At 40.1% G+C, this 15,752-nt stretch overlaps 1 protein-coding gene across 2 annotated transcripts in view; it reads left to right on the top strand.

Moving 5' to 3' along the window:
• RBM46 (RNA binding motif protein 46) overlaps positions 1–9,056 on the top strand; it is a 67,023-nt gene extending 57,967 nt beyond the window's left edge. For both annotated transcript variants that reach the window (XM_054716963.1, XM_054716965.1), the window contains exon 7: positions 8,926–9,056. The gene's annotated coding sequence lies outside the window, so the exon portion shown is untranslated. The remainder of the gene's footprint in view (positions 1–8,925) is intronic.
• Positions 9,057–15,752: the final 6,696 nt, after the last annotated feature.

Genomic DNA, 15,752 nt, shown 5'->3' with positions numbered 1-15,752 from the left:
TAGAGACAGAGGGGAGGGAGGTTACAGGTGAGAAGACCTAAGTGTTTGCAGCGGAAGTGGGCTGTTTGGAGAAGTGGACTGAGGCCAGGCAAAGGAGGGACTCGACCATCTCAGAGAGGCTGTGTGCATTTTGGTAGTTTGTGAGGGAAGGTTGAAGGTGAGTGGCATGATCGAAGTTAGGCTTTGGGAAGATGGTTCCTGCAGCAGGATGAAAGAAGAATACAACCTTGGGGCTGGGCCTGTTAGGAAACTGTGCTGTAGAGAAGGTGATGGGCAGTGCAGGCAGAAAGAGCCTAGCAGTGAAGGGCTGGAGAGGGAAGGAAAGACCTGTGATATGATATGTGCAAAGGCTGGCGTCAAGGATTGGGAAACTAATTTGTCGTGGAGATGGAAAAGAGGTTCAATTTTAGGAATGTTGAATTTGAGGCCTCCAAATGATCCCTAAGCAAAGCCATTTAATGGACAAATGGAACTATAGAATTCAAACTTTCTTGGAAATTCAGAGATGGAAAGACTCTTAGGAGGGTGATTCAAGAGTAATTGTGATGCATGTTTCTATTAAGTAGTTTATCTTTCTGTCAATCAACTTTGAGGGGCTCCATACTTACATTTTGTGAATATTACCCTTTTTTTTCAATCATATGTATGGCAAATCCTTTACCTACTTTATTATTTGTCTTCAACCTCAACCACAGTTCATCTATGTATAAAAGAATTAGTTAAATTTTCGTGTTTTAAAATTTGTGAATTTTTGTATGTGTCTTACAAAGGACAGCTCTCTTCAGTCCAAAATCACAAAATGTTCTCCCATATTTTCTTCTAATACTTTTATAGCTTTCCCTGCTTAGTTATTTAATATATTCAGAATTTAATTTTGCATAAAATGTAAAGTAGCAGGCCTAAATAAATTATCTCCCCTGGACCCCTGCCAAAAAAAAAAAAAGGTAATTAGGATGTCAGATCTGGGTTCCTGTGGCTTCAGATTCATTCACAACAATTCTTCCAGTTGCTCCATTACAATTTCACCCATTTCCATAGGAAGGACCCCATCCCCTTACCTGAATGATAGGATTTACACTCTCTCCTTGCGAAGGCCAACTCTGAGGTCTTCATGATGGAGAACACATAAGGCTCTAAGCTGCTAAGCAATCAATGCAATAGAAAGCCCTTCACATGAAAAGACATGCAAAACTGCGCACCTTTTGAGCTGCTACTTCTTGTGATTGTCTCATTGCTGTTACAGACTCTGAAGGAAGAGCAACAAAGCAAAGCCACCAGTGACTAGAAGCAGCACCAAAGCACATCTCTCCTGCCCTCCAGCAGGCCACAGGCCACACGGCTTGAACCAGTGTGTGCATCCACTGAGACAAAATGCAAAATTAAAGCCATAGTACTTGCAGGACATAGAGAGCATCTAGCTCATGTTCATTATTTTATGTTAAAAGAAACTGAGACCTAGAGAGGGTAGGTGACTTGCTCGAGGTCACAGAGCTAGTTCATGAAACATGTGGGACTGCAATACCAGAACAGTGGGCCATTTTATATTGGGCTTTTTGTTGTTTTGTAATTTTAAAAAAAACAGAATATGTGTCCACAAAGCAAGAAATCACATGTAATATGCTTACTTTTATTTTGGGGGCATTAATTATATCATTAAAATGAAGAGTAATGTACAAATATGGTAGAGGTGGGCAGTAGAACAAATCTTTCACATAATCTTCCTGATCAGAGAAAGAACTAAAGGCTATATGTTTTTAGTGAACACCTATAGATTTGGTTATTTCATAGGAAAATGCGATTTTTTTCAAAGCACTAACAGCAAAAAGAACCTTACCAGTATAATTCCTTTTGTATCTGTGGATGGATTGGTACCACATGTCCTTGATCAGATATGAGGGCTGTTTCTGCAGGCTCCTCCATTGTTCTGCCCAGACTGAGGATAATGGGCAATTCTCCAAAGATTAGGCATTTCAGTTCAAATGGAGAGCTGTTCGGCAATTCAATAGTTCCACCTCCGTAAGTGGACTGGAGTGTTGGAAAGGACAACTTTGTTAACAAAGTGTCTAGCTGTTTCCTTCTGCCAAGTAGCACAGTCCTCGCCCCTGGGGTGGTAGGTAAGTGTTCCTCTCACTTCTGCTTTGCAGAAGTGGCTCAGAAGCCATGGGGGCTCTGTACCACTATGTGCCACATTTTCTGTGACAAACAAGCTATTTTTCTTCCAGTGACCAAAGATCGAATTTTTAAAAATTGAATTCATGTCATTCTGACCCTAAAAATCTTTGAATTGTATTAAACTTTGAGTCTCCTTTAAAAGAATGAGAGCATTCAACAAAACAGGAATTTTAACACCTTCACACTGTACCTTAGATGCATTTCTTAATATCTTTAGAAATATTTTATTGGAATTTAGGTGGGAGTTTCAAGTTCTGAACCCTTTTTTCTCCCCCGAATAATTTCTATATTTAAAAGATTTTAAATGCATACTGTCTCTAAAGAAGGACAAGCACATAGATTATATATTTTTAAGATAACAGGTTTGTTGAAATAAAAGTAATTTTTGAGTGTACAATTCAGGGGTTTTAGAATATTCACAAAGTTGCACATCCATCATCACCATCTAATTCAAGAACATTCTCATATTCTCATCACACTGAAAAGAAATCCTGTACCTATTACCAGTCACTCCACATTCCTTCCTCTCTCCAGCCCCTGGCAACTGCTAGTCTACTGTCGGTCTTTATATTTTTGCCTGTTCTGGACATTTTATATAAATGGAACCATAGCATATGTGACCGTCTGTGTGTGGCTTCTTTCACTTAGCATATGTTTTCAAGGTTTATCCATGTAGCATGTGTAAGGTATTTTTGGATGGGATTAACATTTAAATCAGTAGACTTTGAAAAGCAGATTGCCCTCCCTGATGTGGGTGGGCACTGAATGCAATGCCTTGTACATGGATGAAGAATAAATGATAAAATGCCCTTTCTTCTGATTTTTTGACTCGTGTGTCTCTCTTTCTCCAAGTGTCAACAGAGAAGGACTCAATGGTGTGCTGGAGTTAACTGTAAGAAATTATCGTGGGCTTTTTTTCCAACTTCACAATTAGGGACAGCACATGGATTGTTGGAGTTAGCCAGGGTGGGAGTATTACACCACAGTAATTGGCTAATCCCCCACTCCCTTTTCTGGATTGCTGTTATTTAAAGCATTTACAAGTACACTACTCGGAGGACTAGGTGTTTTTACCTCCACCATTGAACATTTCCCAAATAGGAAAGTTCTTGGCCACATAATAGCCATTAATCAATATTTGTTGAATGAGTGAATAATTCAGTGCCTTGGGCTCTCCAACCCCCTTGGTATGGCTTTTTTGTTCTTTATCATTGAACTCTCATTGGTACTTCACAAGGGGGAGGGCATTGGCCCATTTACTATTTTTTGAGTGGGTTGCAGCAATACAAATATTAATGTTTATGTTTATAATTGTTACTTTTTATGGATAGTCTATGGGACAATATTCTTCTCTTTTATCTCCCAACATTTCTGGTTCTTCAGAGGCCACCATTCTTATTAGGGCAAATCAAATGACCCAGAATCAGACAAATGGGACCTGCCAGGAGGTGAGAGAATATATAAAAATATATGTGGCTTATACTTATGAATGGAAATCACTTAAAGTTCCATTTGTGCAAAAAAATCTGATTCAAGCTTTTCTGGAATTACTTCCTTTAGCCTGTGTAGAATATATTGTGAACAGTTTGGAGCTCAGTTTAAGCTGTTGACAAAGTTGTTAATTACTGCCTGTGGGGAGGCAGCGTGATGCAGCTCTAGGTTTTTCACATTTTACTGGTAGACATCCCATGCTACCACTGTGATTTTTGCTGTGTCACCATGTAGTAACACATCTGCAAACCAATTGTATGATTATTTGTAATATTTAATATTTTTCTTTAAATTAAGCAACTTTTAAAAACACAAATTTACTTTTTTTCTTTATTGATTAAGGTATTACATATGTGTCCTTATCCCCCCATTCCCCCCCCCCAACTCCACTCATGCCCTCACCCCCCTGGTGTCTATGCCCATTGGTTAGGCTTATATGCATGCATACAAATCCTTTGGTTAATCTCTTCCCCCTTACCCCCACCCTCCCCTACCTTCCCTCTGAGGTTTGACCATGTGATCGATGCTTTTCTGTCTCTGGATCTGTTTTCACAAATTTACTTTTAAAGACATTTTGAATCATGCCCTTAAATATAAAGCTGTTTTATCCTCTCAAGTTCATATTCAGTGAATACATAGAAAATATACACGTACACCAAACATCATCTTATGTCTGCTAGTGGCATCCTAGGCACACTTTGGGAAAAACTAATAATATAAAAAGAACATGGATTTGCAGTTACCTACATTTTGTTTGGGATCGTTAGATTTTTCCAGAAGGGCACATTACCTCTCTGAGACTTAGTTCTTTATCTATAAAAGGCAGATCCCTGATTTCCAACTGGGGATACTAACATGATGCTCACAACCCAATGACCAAAGAGTAGATCTCAGAGGAGATGCTCCATAGATTAATTTTTTTCTCCATTTACTATTTGCCTTCATTCCAGGCTCAGTCACCTCTTTCTGGCTCTCATATTTTTATTGAGTTGCAATTTTTACTCTGTAAAATGCATAAGCCTTAAGTGAACAGATCTGCCTTTTTTCATTGTTGGTTCTAGATTTACTGTTTGAATTGGATCTTTCAATATCTGACTTTGGTATCAGATCTGATATTTACTAAATGTTTGATTTTAGAAGCATTACAACGTCTGTGATTCTCTCTATTCATACAGGATGCTGTGTGAATCTGAGTTAAAAGTACGGAGTATTTACAAAAACACTGCCCAAGCATTCTTATTAGTAATATTTTTTTCATTATTCTTATTATCAGTATGAAGACTGGGGTTTTCTAACGTGGACAAATCTGTAATTTGTTATTCACACCTTGCTCAGGAATGTATAGCAGCCTAGCTTCATGTGAACCACTTAACAATCAACAACTCGCAATTCCAAATCAGCAGCTGGCTGGGAACAGACTCAGAGGCATGAAACAATCATCCAAGGCTTGCTGATTTCTGTTTCTGCCTCAAAGGGCAAGAAATTAGTAATTAGCCACCTTTAGGGCATTTCACAGTTGGGTCTTGAGTTAAAATCAATCAGAAGCAGAAGTCAGGAATAATGATCAAGGAACCCTGCTCAGATACCAGGTTGCCTAATATCAGTTTAGTTCATCCATCAACGAAATTCACCATTTGCTTACTATGAACGTGGACATTCTGGTAGCACCTCTGCCAGAATCCTCCCTGACTACACCAGTCTTCACAGATCTGTCTTCTCCGAGTTTGCATTTGTGGGCTCACTGAGCTGTCACCCCCATCACAATGAACTCTTCTCCAGTGACCCCCATCCCTCATGAGGGCAGTGTGCAACTCTGGGAAACATTATGTTTTTGTTATATAACAGTATTGTGGGGGCATGTCCTGTTTCTCGGATTTCTACCTCTTTATGACCACATAGAATGATGAACAATTTGGTGGAAGTTTTGAGCAGAATAATTCCTGCTAAACATAAAGAAGACTCTACAGGTAGAAACTAGATGGCTGCCCCAAGAGAGTGAACATCCTCCAAGTGGCTTTTGTTCAAGCAAAAACTACACAGTTATTTGACAGTGATGATGTAGACAAGGAATCGAAAAGTTCAGAAGGGTAGTTAGACTAGTTGAGCTCCAAGTCCCTTTATGTATAGGTCCTATAATTCTATGCATACCTAAGAAGTACTTCAAAATGGCTACCAGCCCAAGGGCTACACTGTGGAGTTGGAGAAACACGATCTACAAGCCTAAATTATCACCGAATAATCTCTTGTAAAAACCAGCAATCTCCACTGATGTACTAATAAAGATAACTAATGTTGTGTTGGTCATTTACTTAAAAATATTTCATGTACAGAGTCAGACATCATGACTGTCATTATTAGTCAGGTTAAGCTACAACCCAAGTAGTCCTAATTGATTAAGTATTCTAATTGATTCAGCTAGTACTCTAATCGGGAAACCTGTACTCTAGAGGTAACTTCTATAAACACTTCTATTACCCCAAAAGGCAGAAGACTTGTGAAGATCATGAACTATGAAACAGACTGCCTCAGTTTGAATCCTGGCTCTATTATATACTAGTTATAACAGTCCAGGGATTTAACCTATCTGCACTTCAGTTTCTGAAACTGTACAATGGGAATAATATTAGTGACCTCCTCATAAGCTGCTAAAAGGATTCAATGAATTAATGTGTGAAATAATGTTTAGAGTAGTATCTGCCACACAGTAAGTGCTAATTGTGTTAAAGAAATAAAATCAATTGAAATAAGTTGCTTTGCTGAATGACATATTAATGTCAGAAATGCATTCCTACTGGTGAAATTAAAAAGGTATTCAAATGTGCAGATTGGTTAACATGACTTAGAGACACTCTCTCCTTTGACCCTTGTATTAACAGGATGTGAGTCTAACAAGGCCAGTGTGGTTGACAGCCAAGATCTGAAACTTTATTATCTTGGGTCCAGCAATTGAGTCAGAAGATTCTGGTTTTCTGATGCAGACTGTAAGGGAAATAGAAGCCTGCTTCTGGAATATTATCATTTTGTCTTGATTAAACATTTAAAATATGGTGGTAATGAGAAGGCTAACCTCTATTTTGTAAAACTACTGTTTGGAATTCTCTGCTGTTTTTTAGATGGCCTCTTATTCTAAAAATTAACTTTGCTTTCTAGCCTGCTTTAGCCTGCTTGAATAATGAGGAAGATAAACCTAGCTGTCTGACCTTGTAGGCCTGAGACTAGATATGCCCATACTCTCAATGCCATGCCAGGTGTATTTTTTAATTGGATAGAACTGTGTTGTTTTCAAGGCCAGCAGTGAGATAACCACTAAGCACACATAGGGCTGGCTCTTTAATAAAAAGGGAAGTTCTGCTTGTAGCTTTGCTTAGAATTTGAATTCATTTTCTCTAAGCCCACCAGTGAATAAAGTGTGACTCCAAACTCTCTGCTTCATTTATTCCAGTTCTCTGTAACAGTAATTTAAACACTAAAGAACTGGAATTCATGGAGCTTGCAAACAGAATGTATGAACATTTGTGCACCTACTTGCTAATGAATATTAGAGTAATACATATATTTATGTAACAGAATTTAGTCTGAGACTAAGTGAAATAAATCAGATGCAAAAAGTCAAGAATCACATGAATTCACTCATGTGTTGGATATAAAACTGAAAGCAACAAATGAGCAAACAAGAAAAACAAATAAAAACTCATAGACACAGACAACAGTATAGAGGTTACCTGAGAGAAAGGGAGATAGGGGAAATAGAAAAGGGTAAAGAAAGTCAAATATATGGTGATGGAAGGAGACAACTTTGGGTGGTGAACACACAGCACAATATACTGATGATATAGAATTGTACACTTGAAACCTATATAATTTTATTAACCAAATAGAGGCCTGGTGCATGGAATTCATGCACCAGCGGGTCTCTTGGCCTAGCCTGGAGGATTGGGCTGAATCTGGCTCTTCGACATCCCCTGAGGGGTCCTGGATTGCGAGAGGGCGCAAGCCAGGGATGCAGGAAGTTGGCCAGCTGGGGAGGGCCCATCTTGCTCAGTCCTGATTGGCCAAACCCCAGCAGCAAGCTAACCTACCAGTCAGAGTGGTTGTCCCCTGGTGGTCAATGCACGTCATAGCGAGCAGTTGAGTGGCTGTAGCATGTCATTAGCATATCATGCTTTGATTGGTTGAATGGCTGACTGGACAACAGGGCACTTAGCATATTAGGCTTTTATTATATAGGATGTCATCCCAATATATTTAATATAATTGAAAAAATTAAGAAGTTAGACAAATTGTTTCTTTTTGGCTGGGTGGACAGTGCATACCTTCCTAATATGGCTTCCCTTACCACATTACAAAAATGCTTTTCTACATATCAGTGACTTCCTAGATCCCCAAACCAGTGGCGTTACCTGAGTTCTTCCTTTGTCCACTTTTCTGCAGCATTTGGCCTGTGATTTACCTTCCCTCTTGGCAGATGCCATGCACAAAGGTGAAAATGCAGGCCTTGGGCCCTTAAGAGAGGTGGGGCTGGAGATCCAGATTTGGAAAAGAAGTGTTGCTGCTATGGAAAGGGGTAAGACCCCTGTGCAGGGTGCCAGGGTGCAGATGCATAGAGGTGTGATGGCCTCTTGGAGGATGATGGCATTTAGATGACAGGGAGACAGATGGGCAGGGGAGCAATGATCACAAGATAGGAAAGGGCCCTGGCCAGTGTGGCTTGGTTGGTTGGAGCATCATCCTGTGCACCCAAAGGTTGCTGGTTCAATTCTCAGTCAGGGTACATGCCTGGGTTGTGGGCTCCATCCCCAGTGGGGTTCCTACAGGAGGCAGCCTATACATAGTTCACTCTCACATTCATATCTCTCTCTCCCTCCCTCTCTCTCTCTCTCTCTCTCTCCCCTCTCTCTCTCTCTCTCTCTCTCTCTGAAAATCAATAATAAATTAAAAAAAACAACAACAAACAAAAAAACAAGAAGGGAACTGGGGAGCTTAGAGAGAAGCCAAAGAACACTGTGATTGCTCAGTGAGGCATTGTTGTTGTGGGCAGCACTGGGAGTTGCCAGAGTTGGGGGGAGTGACTCAGTGTTTCTACAGAGAGAAAAGGGAGGACAGTGATTAAACTGTGGGAGGCATTGGGAGAGCAGGTGATACATCAGACCTGCCTACCGATTTATTAACTCTATGAATGCATTCACCTGGAAGACATCGGTAATCACAGAGATAGTGAGTTTCCTTATCTTCTTCTGTTTTCTTTTTTACCTTTTCCTGTAGTTCCTTTTCTCTGCTTCACGGGCAAATTGAATCACCAAATGATGGAACCTGTATCTCTTCTTGACAAAGCTTTCGTCCTGTTGCCATGAGACTCCTGCAGTTTTCCATTATGAGAATTATAAAGATATGTGCACAAGGAGGTCAAATAAAAGGTGTCATCAAAATGAATGTGTACTTACAATTTGTTTACAATTCTGTCTTTTAATCAGTGGGAAATGTTTGCATCTTAAGCATTTGGAATTAAACATTTAGTCCAAAAGGTAAAAAAGAAAAGAGAAGAAGACAAGGAAACTCATTATCTCTGTGAATTACTGATGTTTTCCAGGTGGATGAATTCTGAGAGTTAATAAATTGGTAGGCAGGTCTGAACTGAACCAGAGGTCACAGTTCAATTCCTGGTCAGGGCACATGCCTGGATTTTGGGCTCAATCCCCAGTGAGGGCTGTGCAGGAGGCAGCTGATCGATGATTCTCTCTTATCATTGATGGTTCTCTCTCTCTTCCTCTCTGAAATAAATAAAAAACATATTTTTTAAAATACCTGATTCAATCTATTCTGTGTTTCTTCCTGCAGGCTCTGGACAGCCCATATTGATAGTCTATCTTCAATTTTTGAATAGAATATAAAGAACAATACTGAGGATCGACTCATTCAGTGGTGAGCCATTCATCTAGCCAACAGATATGCACTGAAAGCCCCAGGTGCTGGTGAGTGTTGAAGCAATGAACCCAATAAAAATTGTCCCTGCCCTCAGGATGCTTGCATTCTGGATATTTTGCCAAAGACACACACTATATTAGCTGTTTCACTTAGATACATTTTTAAATCTGCCTGCCTCAGTTTCCTCATCTATTAAATAGGGCTGCTATGAAGATCAAATACTTAGAACACAGTTAAATACTCAACGCATGTGTTGAAGTCAGGGGATGATGTATGCAAAAATGCTAAGAAAACTAAAAATCAAGATAGATAATTTGTAAATTTTCATGGGTTGGACCACCTTGGATGCCATTTGGCCTGTGCTTTTATGCTGTTTTCTCTTCGAAGAGGGACATTAATGTCTGACTGCTAAATATCATCCTATTTCTGGTGCACTGCTGGGTATCCATGGGCATCACAAACCTCTGGAAACCCCCTCCTGAGGCCTTACCCAGTGGGAATTTATTTGGATCACCTTACCCAGCGGGAACTTATAAGTCTGAGTAAACTTTTAAATTCTTCACTCTGCTCTATATCATATTTATAAAAAGCTAAAATTCCCTTTTAATTTTACAAAAAGCTTTTATTATCATTATGTTTCAATCTTTCTGTTAGAACAAAATAATGGAACTTTCTACCAGTTTGCTGTGCAAAGCTAATCACGTCCTGGTTAATTTATGACCATTGGAATGTGCATGCTTAACTGAGGTCATTGAGATCAACAGGATGATAACAGAGAGATCATCATCACATTGTCCTATGAGGTTCTGGGTAGGGGTTGAGGAAGATAGATATTGGGCCTATTTTTTGTTGTTGTTGTTGTTAATCCTCACCTGAGGATATTTTTCCCATTGCTTTTTTATTTATTTATTTATTTTTAAAATATATTTTATTGATTTTTTTACAGAGAGGAAGGGAGAGGGATAGAGAGCTAGAAACATCGATGAGAGAGAAACATCGACCAGCTGCCTCCTGCACACCCCCCACCGGGGATGTGCCCACAACCAATGTACATGCCCTTGACCGGAATCGAACCTGGGACCCCTCAGTCCGCAGGCCGACGCTCTATCCACTGAGCCAAACCGGTTTCGGCCCATTGCTTTTTTAAAGAAAGAGTGGGAGGGAGTGAGGGTGGGAGGAAGAGAGAGAGAGAGATTGATTGGTTGCCTCCTGCATCCACCCCCACCAACCCAAGTATGTGCCCTTTACTGGAATTGAACCCCAGACCCTTTGGTGAGCTGGCTGGCTCTCTAACCACTGAGAAAAACCAGCCAGGGAAATATTGGGCCGGTTTTTGGCAGAATGGTCACTTAGGTGCTGCAAGGTCAGGGAAAAAAATTGCAAGATGCCTCTAAGTCTTTGTGATTAACATTCACATAAGATCTAATTAAGACATTGGTTTCCATAGTGAAATGAAGGCCAAACAAGGAATAAAATGAAGCTTGGATAGCATAATATTGCAGCCACATGTCCAGTACCAAAATCTGCATCACCATCAGTGGCATCAGCCCACATCTTCCTGTGGGAGGGATATATGGAAAGCACTCAGTGTTCAGGATTTTTTTAAGGACTCTAGAATGAAGACTCTGACCTTGTGACTTATTGTAAAAATGTTTTAAAATTTATAATATTAAAAGTTTTTAAAAGACTGGAAAGTTTTAAAAATACATAAAAGTATAAGGAAGAAAATGACAGCCATCTAAAGCTCCACCACCCTGTGATAACTACTGTTAACAGTTTATGCCTACACACCACATACCTTAAATTTTGCTTAAATGGTAAACGACATATACTGTTTTTTAAAAATATGACATCTTAAACCTTGTTTTTATGTCCTCCTTCCCCTTGTCATTTTAAAATGCCAGGTATACTTCTCATATCTTTCTCAATGAATGTAATGATATATAAACACACATTACAGGCCCCCCCTTTTTTAAATATATTTTATTGATTTTTAAAAATATATTTTTATTGATTTTTTTACAGAGAGGAAGGGAGAGGGAGAGAGAGTTAGAAACATCATGAGAGAGAAACATGAATCAGCTGCCTCCTGCACACCCCCAACTGGGGATGTGCCCACAACCAAGGTACATGCCCTTGACCAGAATCAAACCTGGGACCCTTCAGTCCTCTATGCACTGAGCCAAACCAGTTAGGCCAGGGCCCCCTTTTAAGTCAGTGTTTTACAAAAGTGGAATTAATTATGTATGCATCTCTCCACTTTGCTCTTGTCAGTCAACAATAAGTTGTAGAAATTCTTTTAAGTCAGTGGTCGGCAAACTCATTAGTCAACAGAGCCAAATATCAACAGTACAATGATTGAAATTTCTTTTGAGAGCCAAATTTTTTAAACTTAAATTTCTTCTAACGCCACTTCTTCAAAATAGACTCGCCCAGGCTGTGGTATTTTTAAAAAAATATATATATTTTATTGATTTTTTACAGAGAGGAAGGGAGAGGGACAGAGAGCCAGAAACATCGATGAGAGAGAAACATCGACCAGCTGCCTCCTGCACACCCCCCACTGGGGATGTGCCCGCAACCAATGTACATGCCCTTGACCGGAATCGAACCTGGGACCTTTCAGTCCACAGACTGACGCTCTATCCACTGAGCCAAACCGGTTTTGGCTAGGCTGTAGTATTTTGTGGAAGAGACACACTCAAGGGGCCAAAGAGCAGCATGTGGCTCACAAGCTGCAGTTTGCTGACCACGGCTTTAAGTTAACTGGTATTGAACTTGCTCTTTTAAAAGGTTGCATACCAGAGAAACCAAGATGGTGGCATAGGTAAACACCTAAACTGCTGCCTCACACAACAATTTCAAAACTACATCTAAAAGACAAAACGAACATCATCCAGAACCACAGGAAAGCTGGCTGAGTGGAAATTCTACAACTAGAAGGAAAGAAGAAAGCACACAGAGAATCAGAGGAGCTGCAAAAGGCTGAGGCTTTCTCTGGCAAAAAGGAGACAAAAGCTCCCGACTGCGCTGAACCCCAGGTCCGGGCGAGACCCTGGGGACCCAGGCTTATACGGGGGGAATCTGGACTGTCAGGCAGAAACTCAGGGGAGCCGCGAGAAGCAGAGGTAGGAGGCACGCGCGCGAGTGTGCGCAGAGAGGATTGACTGCTGAGTGCACCACTGGCTTTCTCTAGCGGGTGGGAAACGGAAGCTCCCCATTGCGCTGAACTCCAGTTCTGGGCGAGAATCTGGGAATCCAGATTCATTGGGGGGAGAAACTGGACTGTCTGGCAGTGGGCAAAACTCAAGGGCGGCTTACTCTTAGAGGTGCTTGCAGCAATTACAGAGTGACACTGAGACCCAGGGGCCTCATAGGGCATGGCTGACGGGAAGCCAAGACTGTCTGTTCAGCCCTGAGACTCCGCCCCATCCAAGCTGAGCACAGAGGTTTTTGCAATTTTGCAAGTCTTGTCTCATAAGGCTGTCTCCAACACAGAAGTTCTCCTGGCATAGACACAGCTGATCCTCATAGCCAATTGGCCTGGAGGTCAATTCCTCCCAGTCATACCAACAACAATCAAGACTTAACTACAACAAGGCTGTACACACAGTCCACAAAGGGGTGCACCAGGAGTGTCCACCTCAGGTAACTGGGGAGGCTGGGCCCTATAGGACACCTAGCACACAAAGCTACCCTACCAACTCAGAGAAGCAGCGAAAATGCAGAGACAAAGAAACAAATCACAAATGAAAGAAATGGAGGAGAACAAACAACTGGATATAGAGTTCAAAACCATGGTTATAAGGTTTTTCAAGAATTTCCTAGGAAAGGCCAATAAATTTAGCGAGACCCTCGAGGATATGAAAAAGGACCAACTAGAAATTAAACATACACTGACTGAAATAAAAAATATTATACGTGACCCAACAGCAGACTAGAGGAACGCAAGAATCAAGTCAAAGATTTAAAATACAAAGAAGCAAAAAAACACTCAACTAGAAAAGCAAAAAGAAAAAAGAATCCAAAAATTTGAAGATAGTGTAAGAAGCCTCTGGGACAACTTTAAGTACCAACATCAGAATAATGGGGGTGCCAGAAGAAGAGAGAGAGCAAGATACTGAAAACCTATTTGAAGAAATAATGACAGAAAACTTCCCCTACCTGGTGAAAGAAACAGACTTAAAAGTCCAGGAAGCGCACAGAACCCCAAGCAAAAGGAATCCAAAGAGGACCACACCAAGACACATCATAATTAAAATGCCAAGGGCAAAAGACAAAGAGAGAATATTAATAGCAGCAAGAGAAAAACAGTTAATTACCTACAAGGGAGCACCCATACGATTGTCAGCTGATTTCTGAACAGAAACTATGCAGGCCAGATGGGAATGGCAAGAAATATTCAAAGTGATGAATAGCAAGAACCTACAACCAAGATTACTCTACCCAGCAAAGTATCATTCAGAATTGAAGGTCAGATAAAGAGCTTCACAGATAAGGAAAAGCTAAAGAAGTTCATCAACACCAAACCAGTATTATATGAAATGCTGAAAGGTATTCTTTAAGAAGAGGAAGAATAAGAAAAAGGGAAAGCTAAAAATTAAGAACAACAAATACATAACTATCAACAAGTGAATCTAAAAATCAAGTGAATTAAAAATCTGATGAACAGAATAAACTGGTGAATATAATAGAATCAGGGGCATAGAAAGGGAGTGGACTGAAAATTCTCAGGGGGAAAGGGGTTTAGGGGGTGCGGGAAGAGACTGGACAAAAATTGTACACCTATGGATGAGGACAGTGGGGGGGCGGTAAGGGCAGAGGGTGGGGTGGGAACCAGGTGGAGGGGAGCTATGGAGGGGGAAAAAGAGGAACAATTGTAATAATCTGAACAATAAAGATTTATTAAATTAAAAAAAAAGGTTGCATACTATTTCATGTCATGGATAAACCACAATCTATCCCTCTCACTGATGAATATTCCATTTGTTTTCAGATTTTTTCCCTATGAACAAGGCTGTATCCATTTTTCTTGTACTTGTATCTTTACCTTTGGTCCTTTTCTGTCTAGGGAAAGATTCCCAGGGGTGATGGACCGTACCACTGAGACTGTGGGCTGCAGAGGCAATTCATCAAATTGGACTGCTTTCTGGAAAGGAGGTATGAGTAGTAAAACCAACGACAAAAAAGGTCAAGTGAACATTAGACCGTGTCTGTCATGCTCTGAATATGGTGCATGCTCTAAAAATGTATATTGATTAAAGGAATGTGTGAGTGAAGAAATCATTGCAGAACCCGTCTTCCCTTCATCGTGTTAAATGCATTTCAGAGAAGTGATAAGCATAGATCACTCTGGTTCTTCTGTTGTATAAATCTGGTCTCAATACCTTGTCAAGTTTAGTGATCTGGGGATGACCAGCTTATTAATTTGTTGCCATTTCTTGTTGCCTTTTACATACTTTAATGCTTACTGATAACCTGCCTGAATTCCTCTGGAGGCCAGGATTCCAAGTCTTCTGAGACCGTAGCTATTACTATCCTTTCCACGAGTTCTACTCAGGACACCTGTGACACCATTTTAGTGCTGTTGTTCGTAATACCATTTTCCGAACTTTTTTTCTCTTTACTTCTGATATGTTCTGTTCCAGCTCTGATTGTTCTGTTCCAGGCAGCTCCCAGAAGTCAGCAGGGTTGAAGTTTCTCGCAATCTGTTGGTCACTTTCCATATTTTTGCTTCAAATATTTGCATATTTATATCAATACATTAATCTCCCTTCCTGGGGGAAATTTATATACCAAATTCAGATTTAAAGTCTAGGGATGCATCACTCATTAAATGAAAGAACATTCTAGTTTGATAGAATTAATCTGTTAACTTTAGATTCTTTTGAAAGAGTCAAGACTCATTATTTCACGTACTTGCTAATTTCTAATGGCCTCTTGGTGTGCTACCTGGAAAACTTAACAACTTAATCATCCATGAGTTCTTTGACACAAAAAATGGCAGAATTTTATTTCAAAAAATGTACTGATATTAGCATATGTGTCCATAATATTTTAAAGTTTTAATGAATTACACTTTTTTTTTTTGCCTGCGATCAAATTTGGTAAATTTGTCAATGCTGTCTGTGAGTTTATGAGCAACAATATACCAATATTACAGTGAA

This window comes from Eptesicus fuscus, chromosome 6 (genome assembly GCF_027574615.1).
Source record: "Eptesicus fuscus isolate TK198812 chromosome 6, DD_ASM_mEF_20220401, whole genome shotgun sequence".
NCBI classification, from domain to species: Eukaryota; Metazoa; Chordata; class Mammalia; order Chiroptera; family Vespertilionidae; genus Eptesicus; species Eptesicus fuscus.
This window is presented reverse-complemented; position numbering and strand designations above follow the sequence as displayed.